The sequence below is a fragment of the Trichosurus vulpecula genome, chromosome 2, assembly GCF_011100635.1.
Source record: "Trichosurus vulpecula isolate mTriVul1 chromosome 2, mTriVul1.pri, whole genome shotgun sequence".
In the NCBI taxonomy this organism is placed as follows: domain Eukaryota; kingdom Metazoa; phylum Chordata; class Mammalia; order Diprotodontia; family Phalangeridae; genus Trichosurus; species Trichosurus vulpecula.
The window spans coordinates 409,305,084-409,315,856 of record NC_050574.1 but is presented as its reverse complement, the minus strand read 5'-3'; the positions used below and the strand labels follow the sequence as shown (position 1 = coordinate 409,315,856).

Here is a 10,773-nt window from a genome sequence, read left to right as displayed (position 1 = left end):
ATAGCTTTGGTAAGGGGAAGCTGACTGACATGGGAGGTGGTACAGTCAAACTCTTCATCTTCCCTTTATTCCTTGCTTTTCCTCAGAAAACCAACCAAATCCAAAGGATGAGGTCTAAGGAGGTGACTGAAGTTAAAGGGGGAAGGTGTTGGGATAGAGAAAGACTACCCACATGAGAGTAGGGATTACCAGGAGAATGACCACATATTGGTGCCTGCAAATTGCTGATGATAAATATTTATAGAAAGACAATTATGAAAATAATAGCTTATGCACTAACATTGATTGCAGAAGAAAGAAAAAGTTTACAAAGAGCTTGATCAGACTTTCCAAATTGAATAACTACACTCTTTAATAATTGGTGACTTTAGCTCGAAACACAAAATTGTTGGAAAATAAGATTCAAGAGCAATACTTAATCAGTCAATAAAATAGCATTTATTAAATAATTTCTATGTGTTAAGGGGCACAAAGTAAGACACAGTCTTTGACCCCAAGGAGTTCCCACTCTAATTGGGGTGACAGCATACAAACAACTATGTCATAGATGTAGATATATCGAGTATAACTGGAAATTAAAATGAGAGGGAAGGCATTAGCCATATGGAGCAACAGAGTGACCTCTTGCAGAAGGTAGAATTTGAGCAGGTCCTCAAGGAAAGAGACTATAGGAGGCAGAGAATTCCAGGAATGGGCACAGATAAGGAAAAGGCATAGAACTGGAAGACGGAGTCTTATGTGCAAATCACATTAGGAAAAGCATTATTGCCAGATCCTTGGAGTATGACAAAGAGTAAAATGTAAAAAGACTGGGAAAGTAGAAAGGAGCCAGAGTGAGAAGGCCTTTGAAAGACACATAGATAATTTTATGTTTGATCCTAAAGGCAATAGGGAATGGTTATAGTTTACTGAGGGGAGTGAGGGAGTGACATGGTCAAATGAATGCTTTCAGAAAATCATTTTGGCAGCTGAGCAGAGGATGGACTGGAACAGATGGAAACAGGAGGTGATATGGGCTTGAACAAGATTGATAACTGTGTGAGTGAGAAAAAAAGATGTATCAACAAATGTTATAAAGATGAAAATGACAAGACTTGATAACACAATATATATATATATGGGCTGACTACAAAGAAGGGGTGAGAGATTGTGAGTCTGGAGGACTTGGAACTTGTTGGTGCCCTCAACATCTTTTAAAGTCCAACACAAATGTAGTCATCTCTGTAAAACTTTCCCTAAACATTTTCCTTGGTAATGACCTCTCTTCCTCAGAGCACATTGCTTCATCACTTTGTTTTATTTTATTTTTTTTTATTTTTAGTTTACAACACACAGTTCTACGTAATTTTGAGTCCCAGATTTTCTCCCCTCCCTCCCCAAGACGTCATGGAATCTCATATAACTACTATGTATAACTTCGCATTGAATTAATTTATACACTAGTCAAGTTGTGGAGAAGAATTATGACCAATGTAATGAATCATGAGAAAGAAGAAACAGAACCAAAAAAAAAAACAAAAACAAAAGAGAAGAAAAAAGCTCGAGCATGTAGTGTGCCTCAATCTGCATTCAAACTTCACAGTTCTTTCTCTGGGTGTAGATAGCATTCTCCATCATGAGTCCCTTGGAGTTGTCCTTGCTTCATAACTTTCTAATGAAGTTAGTACATTGTATTATGCATTATAGTTTGGTGTTATTCCTCAGTTGGATTGTAAGCTTCTTGAGAACAGGTAGTCCCCTGCAGTATAGCATAGTGCTGAGGATACAATAGGCACTTAACCATTTGCTGATGATAGAAAGTTTGGGGGGGTGAAGCATTGTAATTGATTCTCAATACAAGGGCCAAAAGGGTCTTGTCATACCCTAATAATCTTGATTAAAACTATTAGTGATTAATTTTGTATTTTTTCTAAGTCCCTTAATCTTTAGAGTTATATTTATAGAGGAAAACTTGGGCAATATATTTATGTCACTTTCTCCATTAGCTAACAAAATTAACATTTTGTATATCAGCTATTGAAGTTGTCTACTAAATGTCAAGTGATGGAACTTTTATCCTTTTAAAAAAAGTTTTTCTCCAACCTCGAGGCATTTTTAAAAGTGTTTTATTCTCTAAGTGGGAATGAAGTTGTCATATTTGTATATTTATTTTATGTCTACCAGATAGATTTATATTCTAAATTAAAGATTATAGTGTTATTCTTATTATCCTAAATTTCAGTAGTCACCATTAAGTCCAAATATTTAGAGTCATTTCTTTGTAAAATTAAATGTACCTGGTGACCACAACTGTCTTTCAGGTTAATGCAATATAATTGTAATTTTCATAACCCTATTCTCTTTCCCCCTTCCTGACAATTTGAAATGATCTGGAGATATTAAAAGTTTGTTATTTCTTCAGATTTTCTCCATTCTAAAAGCCAAGTCCCTTTGGGAATTATAAAAACTGAAATATTCAAATGATGACCATTATCTTCTTTAAAAATCAGGATAAACTTGATGTGATGACTTACTTTTCCAGCCCCCAAGTTCATGAACCACCAAATGAGTGTTCTGAAAAGGACAAGTAACTAAATGCTTTGTCTTATTCCATTTGACTCTGGAAAATGGCCAAGTTGCACCAAGACTCCTGTATTGACTGGACTACTTGTTTTTCTTTTAACAAATGTCCCTTAGTATGCCCATCTGAGAGACTGTGAGTTATTTCACAGTATTTCAGTGTCTCCATTTAAAAAAATCCATATACTATATTTCTATCCTAAGATATTAGGTGATTCTCTGCTTGAATTTCTGGGCTGTTTCAGAATGACATAGGAACTAATCCCATTCCACCTCAACTTTAGATAGATATCACACCATTTGTCATATAAAATTAAGCTATTTGTAATGAGTATAAGGTTTCTGAGCCAAGCTATGACCTAAGGCTAATAGAAAACCGCCTTCTTTTCATTGGTGCTTCCGAAGGAAAATTGCTCCTTTGAATAAGATGTAGACTGAACCTTTTAGGAATTTCTCATTAGCTAAGGCTGTATTGAGGAAAAATATGGCCTTCAGGCAATTTGCCCTTATTATTTTCAGTGGTTTCCCCTTAAAGGTCAAGAATCTTTGAGTATAACAGAGGTGAATACTCAGAGGGGATGAAAGATATCCTTCTAGACCTTCAAAGACCTGAAATGTTATCCTTTTGTCATCTTTCCAAGAAAAAAAACATATTTGAAGGTCGGTATCACAGCTATCTTCAAACTGAACCTTTAATGCTATCCAGATCAGGTACTATGGAATCTGGCCATTTATTGATCCCTGCTCTGATAAAGGCTGCCAATGAAAGACAACTGTTCATCTATTGTAGTATCTAGCAAATCCCATTCTGACACAAACCTGTTGTTTGTGTTGTTTTGCCAGTTACCTTCTGAGAGGCACTCTATGGGGTAGTGGTGTACAACAGGCCATGAGGTCAATGACTTCACAAGCACACAGCTGGCTTTTATGAGAAGAAGGAAAAGGCTCAGCAGGAAAAATCAGAAAAAAATGAGAGAATGAGGGTCAAATATTTAAAACATAACACCAGCACTATGGACTCTTATTAGGAACATGGTGACAAAAATAACAAAAAGGACACCTCTCCCCTCAAAAAGGTGAGGGGGGTGGAGCTAAACAGGAAATGTTTTGCATTAAGAAACAGTGTAACTTAGTAGAACATGATATGTTTGCATGTGGAAATGCCACTATTTTGTGAAAATTAAATGTCATTATCTCAGAATTTGGTGTTGTTTTTATACATGATCAGAATTTCCATGGATGTATAAAAGTAAATGATTGATTTAAATATTTAAATCCTCTAATTCTGTTTAACAAGAAGAATAAATAGAAAAATGTGAGTAGTCAGAAATATGAAAAGATATTATAAAAGGAACAGCTCTATCAAAAGTTTTAAATAAAATGATTCCAATAAGACTAATCATATATTTAATGCAAGTTTTATAATCACAAGCCACGATCTGAAAAAAAAATCTAATTTAAAATCACATTTATCTGAGTAAATACTCCTAGAATTTCAATAGTCACTGTAATGTTCAAATAGTTTGAATCAGAGCCATGAAGGGGGTAGGATGACCAGTTTTGTCTCAGGATGCTGAAATTTAGAGGACACAGATAGTACTTGTATTCCTTCAACTAAGAGAACAACTGAGCTTATCAAGAATAAATAGTTCAACTAGGAAGCCATGAAACGAGCTTCTCCAGAGTGCTGCATAAATGCTAGTTGAGCTCTGTGTAGTCTTCTTAAGAACAACGTGAGGGTGTCCTAGAATATTTACTAATGGAGGCAATTGTATCAATATCTTCCCCCAAAACCCAGAGTAGTTTCTCTAGGTCTGAAGTCTTTCCTGGATCTCCCAATCCATATTCAACCACATTTACATATATATGATATATATATACATACACACATATATACATAAATATGTGTGTATATACACACACATGCATGTGTGTGTGTGTGATCTCTGGGGGGTTTTCAAATTTTCCATTTACCTTGGCCTTGATATGAAGTCACACAAAACATATTTCCATATTAGCTATGTTGTAAAAACAAAAGCAACTCCCCCACAAAAAATAGATAGGAAAAAATAAAGAAAATGTAAAAGGATGGTTCAATCAGAGTTCATCAGTTCTCTCTTTCTGGAGGTAGATAGGATTTTTCATCGTGCGTCCTTTATTATCTTGGATCATTGTCTTGATCAGAGTAGCTATGTGTTTCAGAGTTGATTATCATTACAATATTGCTGTTACTATATACAATATTCTTCTGGTTCTGTTCATTTTGCAACAGTTTATATACATCTTCCCAGGTTTTTCTAAAACCGTCCTGCTCATTATTTCTTATAGCAGAATAGTATGCCTTCACAATGATGTATTACAACTTCTTTAGTCATTTTCTGTTTGTTGGGCATCCCCTCAATTTCTAATTCTTTGCCACCACAAAAGAACTGCTATAAATATTGAAGAGCTGCTATAAATATTTTTGTACAAATAAGTCCTTTTCTTTTTTTCTTTCATCTCTTTGGGATATGGACCTAGAAGTGGTATTGTTTGATCAAAGAGTATGCACAGTCTTGTAGCCCTTTGGACAAGTTGCTTTCCAGGAAAGCTAGACTAGTTCACAACTCCACCAACAGTACACCAACCTGATAGGTGTGAGTTGATAACTCAGAATTGTTTAATTTGCATTTTTCTAATCAATAGTGACTTAGAGCATTTTTTCATGTGACTACTGATAGCTTTGATTTCTTCTCAAAACAGTCTATTCATATCTTTGACCATTTATTAATTGGGGAAGGACTCTTATGTTTTATAAATTTGAGTCATTTTCCTATATATTTGAGAAACAAAGCTTTTATTACAGAAACTTGCTTCAATTCCACCCCATCCCCCCCACCAAGTTTCCTACTTTACTTTTAATTTTGGCTGTATTGATTTTGTTTGTGCAATTTTTTTCAATATAATTAATCAAAGTTATCCACTTTATTTCCTGTGATCTTCAGAGAGTGCAATTTGTATGGAGTTTATGGTACATAGAAGAGAGAAAACAAGATATGAGTTAAGGAAAGAAAAGATGGTGTCAGATCATGGATAGGCTTAAACAAAATGCAGAGGATTTTGTACTTTTCTTAGACATCAGGAACTGGTGAAAAGGAGACACGTGACCAAACCAAATACAATTAAATCTGTGATGTCTGTATAGTTTTATTTATCAGTTTTTTTTCATTTGTTACTATATTGTTTAGTTGTTTTAAATGGATTCCTAAAGAATTCCTTCATAGTAGTTTTAGACCTCTACTTTTCTAGAAAAGCTAAGATTTGGGGAATTATGTAGTATTCATGCTGGAATCCGGAAGTTAAATAGAATCACAAAATTTTAGATTTGGCATTTTAAGAATTTTAGAGTTTATTTCTTACTGAGTCCTACACTCCCATTTTAGAGATTTAAAAAAAAAAAACTGGGCTGGAATAATGATGCTATTTCTTCCCAACATCACGCTTACCTTAGTGTGCCTTTCATTTTTCTTTTGCTTGCTCAATATCAGCAGGATTATTTGCAGTCTTGCGGTAAGCTTTTCTAGCAATTTGCAGTACCTATTCAAGCTTTATTATGGCCATACTTTCATGAACAATAGGGTATTTTTATAAGATGACTCAATTGAGTGAGGGTTTTTAGTTTGTGTAGCATTAATTTCTAGGCTCTAAAAGTTAACTGGTTTCTATGAGAATTGAATCTGCAACTTTGGAATTGATAGCATGCTCTAAAAATAAAATTAACAAGACTATAAATCTGTCTGGGGCAGCCAGGTGGTTCAGTGGATAGAGTGCTGAGCCTGGAGACAGGAAGACTCATGTTTCTGAGTTCAAATCTGACCTCAGACTCTTGCTAGCTATGTGACCCTGGGTAAGTCATTTAACCTCACTCTCCTCAGCTTCTTCATCTGTAAAATGAGTTGAAGAAGAACATGGCAAACCACTCCAGTGTCTTTGCTGAGAAAATCTCCATTGGGGTCACAAAGAGTTGGACACAACTGAAAATAACTGAACAACAACATAAGTCTGTCATATATAGAACTTTCATATTACTTTACAGTTGAATTGGCTAGGCATATCCTTTGTTGTTCAATCATTTTCAATTGTATCTGACTCTTCATGACCCCACTTGGGGTTTTCTTCCTTCATTTGCAAACTGAGGCAAATGGGGATTAAGAGATTTGCCTAGGGTCACACAGGTAGTAAGTGTCTAAGGCCACATTTGAACTCAGGAAGATGATTCTTCCTGACTCCAGGCCTGGCACTGAGCCACCCAGCTGACTGACATGTTGTTGAACATCACCAACAAAAGACAGTGGCCTTGGAGTTAGGAAGACCTAGTTTCACATGCTGCCTGAGATACTTACTAGCTATGTGACAGTAGGAAAGTCATTTAAAGTCTCTGGGACTAAGTTTCCTCATTTGTAAAATGAGAGGGTACAACTTGATGGTCCACAGCTCTATAACTATGATACTATGGTATATGAAATTGAATTTTTTATTTAAATTAATGACACAGATATTGGTTTTATTTGTATGTAGCTAAATATGTTTGCATACTAATATTAATAGAAAATAGCACCTTTATGGCAAGAATTGAAGAAGTATAAAACCTAAGCTTAAATTAAGGCCTTTTCTCCCCTACTTCATTGTTCTTGTGTCAATCCAGCCATCTTAAAATATTACCCTGTGTTCTTCTCCCTAAAAATCCTGTTGTCATATCCAGAGCCCCTGGCCTTTGGCAACTTTAGAATTTCAAGGCTTCACCATACCTTTGACTCTTAGAAACATTACCTTTCTATCCTTTCCAAGTTTCTAGCTTAAAAAGTGCCTATTTTTAATCTATTGCCAGAATCCAGGAAGTGAGTGAACTAACACCTCATTCTGCACTCTCTAGGCGATAAGTTAATTAAGTGCTTATTCTAACACCTTACCCTAGACCTCTTCAATTTATGTCCTAAGAGTGCAAGAGGTCAGAAGTCCACAGAGAAGAATGACCTTTCTCCAAATAGGCTCCCTCCTGAATTTTATTTTGTTTTCTTTCTTCTAATGTCTGGCTCCAACGCCACTAAATCCTCACAATAAAGGAGAGACCATTGAACTTCACTGAGGAGATCCTATATGTATCTGTTGCATTTGGCTATATTGCTTTTGATAGGTGTCTGTTCTTCACTCCCTACTTCCTGGATCAAATCTAAATTAACTTTCAGTCTTATTCCTGCTAACCCAGGGTCTTATTTTATCCAGACTGGGTCACGTTACTGACAGAACCTTAAGACTGGTAAAAGGATGCTTTCCATATCTGAATATTTTGAACATTGCTCATCATCACCTATTGAACTGGTGGTGGTGGTGGTTGTAGTGGTTGTTGTTGTTGTGATGGTGGTGATTTGCTGTTGTTTGGATTTTGAAATGAAGAAGAGTTTCATCATAAGCAACATGGATGAACTTTGTCAGGAGTATTCAGGTAAAAGCAGATGACCTGGGGGAGGTAAGATTTAAAAAATCAAAATGACTCAGGTTGTCAAAATGACTAATGCTTTAAGCTAACCTCTGTAGTAAATTCATAGATGCTACCATTGTAGCTTCCTACCCTCAGTGTCTTATGCATCTTATTACAAGACTAGTGATTGAAATCCATGAACATTTTTCATAAGTATGCTATCTCAATTAATGGCTGATTTCTCTCCTTGCTTATAAAACACATTCACATGCAAAAAAATCAGAATAAAAGTTGCAATTATCTATCTCTCTCCTTTTTTTTAATGGAGAGGAGTCTTCCATCCCAAAATATCACTAAGCGTATTCCAATCTTTGCTATCATCCTTTAAAGGCTTTTGACTGAGCTGCTATTAGGGGACTTTTTTTTTACCGGGAACATATTTTAGATACATCTTTTACTTATTAATGTGACTGTTGCAATCTCTGTGGCATATATTCATTCTTCCATTTTGTAAATGTAAAGGGTAGTACAATTGATATGACGATATAGATGAAAATTTAGAATTCTAAGTAAAAACTAAATTCAACTCATTAATATTCAGATTTTTTAAAAGTCTAATAAAAATTCTGGTCCAAAATCAAGGGGGTTTCAAGAGTTGGTCATCAAGAGATGTGAAATGAAATAAAGATATTTTTTCAGTGGAGAAGACATATGGTATGGGATCTGGGAGGACAGGGGACAGATAAATGGACTAAAAACCAGAGAAATTGGAATTCAGTCCTGGCTTTGCCACTTACTGGCTGTTTGAGCTCGAGTAGGTTATATACCCTCTCTGAGACTTGATTTTCTTAAGTGAAAAGGAGGTAAAACTAATATTCATACTACCTACATCAGTATTGTTTTTATTTGAAAGCACTGAAGATTTTTCAAATCACTCCAAAAATAATATTTATTTAAAAAAACATTTATTTTTTGAAAATAAATTATATCATTTTTCTTCCATATGATGAGGCATAAAAATGTTTATTTGCAAATTATTCACTGTTGTCATTCATGTCATAAATAAAATCAAAAGAAACAAGTAAACTGTAGAATTATGGTTCTCCTGGTAAAGATAAATAGAGGAATTAGTGGAGTTTGTTTCATCATAAACCCAAAGATAACTAGAGTGACAACAAAATATCACTTTATGTGACATTTGGGCATTTTGACTTGCAGGGCTTCTGATGAGTAAAAGCAAAATAAGTCACTATTTGTCAGTTGATAAATATTTATTAAGTGCTTACTATGTGCTAGACACCATGTTAAGATCTGGGAATACAAATATATATATTTTTATATCATATATTATATTTTTACAATATAATATATCACATAATACACATGTTATTATATATTGTATATAATATTATGTAATATCTACTATATGTAATAATAGATAATTATAACATTATGCTATATAGTATATCTATGATAAGGGGCTTATAATCTAGTGGGGGATGATAACACACCGAAGGAAGTTTTTTTAAAAAGCTGAAAAAGGGGGTGGTGGGGCCAGCAAAGGTATCTGACCAGGGAGCATGGGGAAAATTTAGAGAAGTCTCAAAGTAGTGTAGCCAGGTGAGAAATGAGGAGATATTCTGAGCTAGGCTCCCTCTTTAAATGGGAGTTTTGTAGTTCATGGCTCTACGCTTCAATGAGAGGGACAGAGGGTGATGATGAGATAGAGTTCCAAGACTAAAGGGATCTTATGGGATGATGAAGTTTTACCAATAATGAGTTTCCTGGGCCAGTGGGAAAGTCAGAGAAGTCTTAAAGTAGAGCAGCCAGAGGAGGAAAGCCAAAGAAGCACCATGAAGGTAATAGCAGCCTATGTAGCAACATCTGTTTGGTTAGGAAGAAGAGGTATTGAAATTCAGTGTAGATCCTCCAAACCAAAGCAAGTCAAATATGTGTTGACACTTGATAACTTCAGTTAAAACAGAGGCATCAAAGGGGCAGCGAGGTGGTGCAGTGAGTAGAGCACCAACCTTGGAATCAGGAGGACCTGAGTTCAAATATGGCCTCAGATGCTTGACACATTCAGTTAGCTGTGTGACCTTTGGCAACCCCAATTGCCCTGCCTTCCCCCCTCCAAAAAAATATAGGCATCAGGAAAGGAAGGAGGGTGGTAAGGAACAAGCATTTATTATGCACTGGCTGTGTGTCTGGCACTGTGATAAATGTTTTACAAATATATCATAAGTGAGATGGCCCTATACATATGTGTGTGTATGTATGTGTATGTATTATTAGAAACATTAACAATCATCAAGAAGTTGAATGACAGGACAAATATGATGGCAATTAGAAGATGTTGCAAGATCAAATAAAAGGCAGATGTGATTCCATGATCATGAAAATGGTTTCCTCAGGATGAGGTTTATCCATTGCATTCCAGATGGGCCAATCCCTGCAATATTCCCAAATGTAGGAAACTTAACTGCATAATTTGTGGTAGTGGGGAACTGCATCCATGCTGTCCCCTGATTTCTTTGTTTAAAGAAAAGACCAAAAAACAAGGTATATTTGTATGTATGTATGTAAGTATGTATGTATACGTGTGTGTATGTGTTGAAAATACAATTAAAGATTAAAAATTGAAAAGGTCAAAAGTTTGTAGACTCACAAACCTCACCTTTTACATAATAACAACGTATAATATTCATAAAGGACCTTAAGGTTGGCAAAGAGCTTCATATATGTTATCTCTTGAA

At 35.3% G+C, this 10,773-nt stretch overlaps 1 non-coding gene across 1 annotated transcript; it reads left to right on the top strand.

Annotated features, from left to right (window-relative positions):
• Nucleotides 1-10,381: 10,381 nt before the first annotated feature.
• On the top strand, nt 10,382-10,545 carry LOC118840600. The gene has a single exon (XR_005009774.1). It is a non-coding gene; the product is annotated as a U1 spliceosomal RNA (small nuclear RNA).
• Nucleotides 10,546-10,773: the final 228 nt, after the last annotated feature.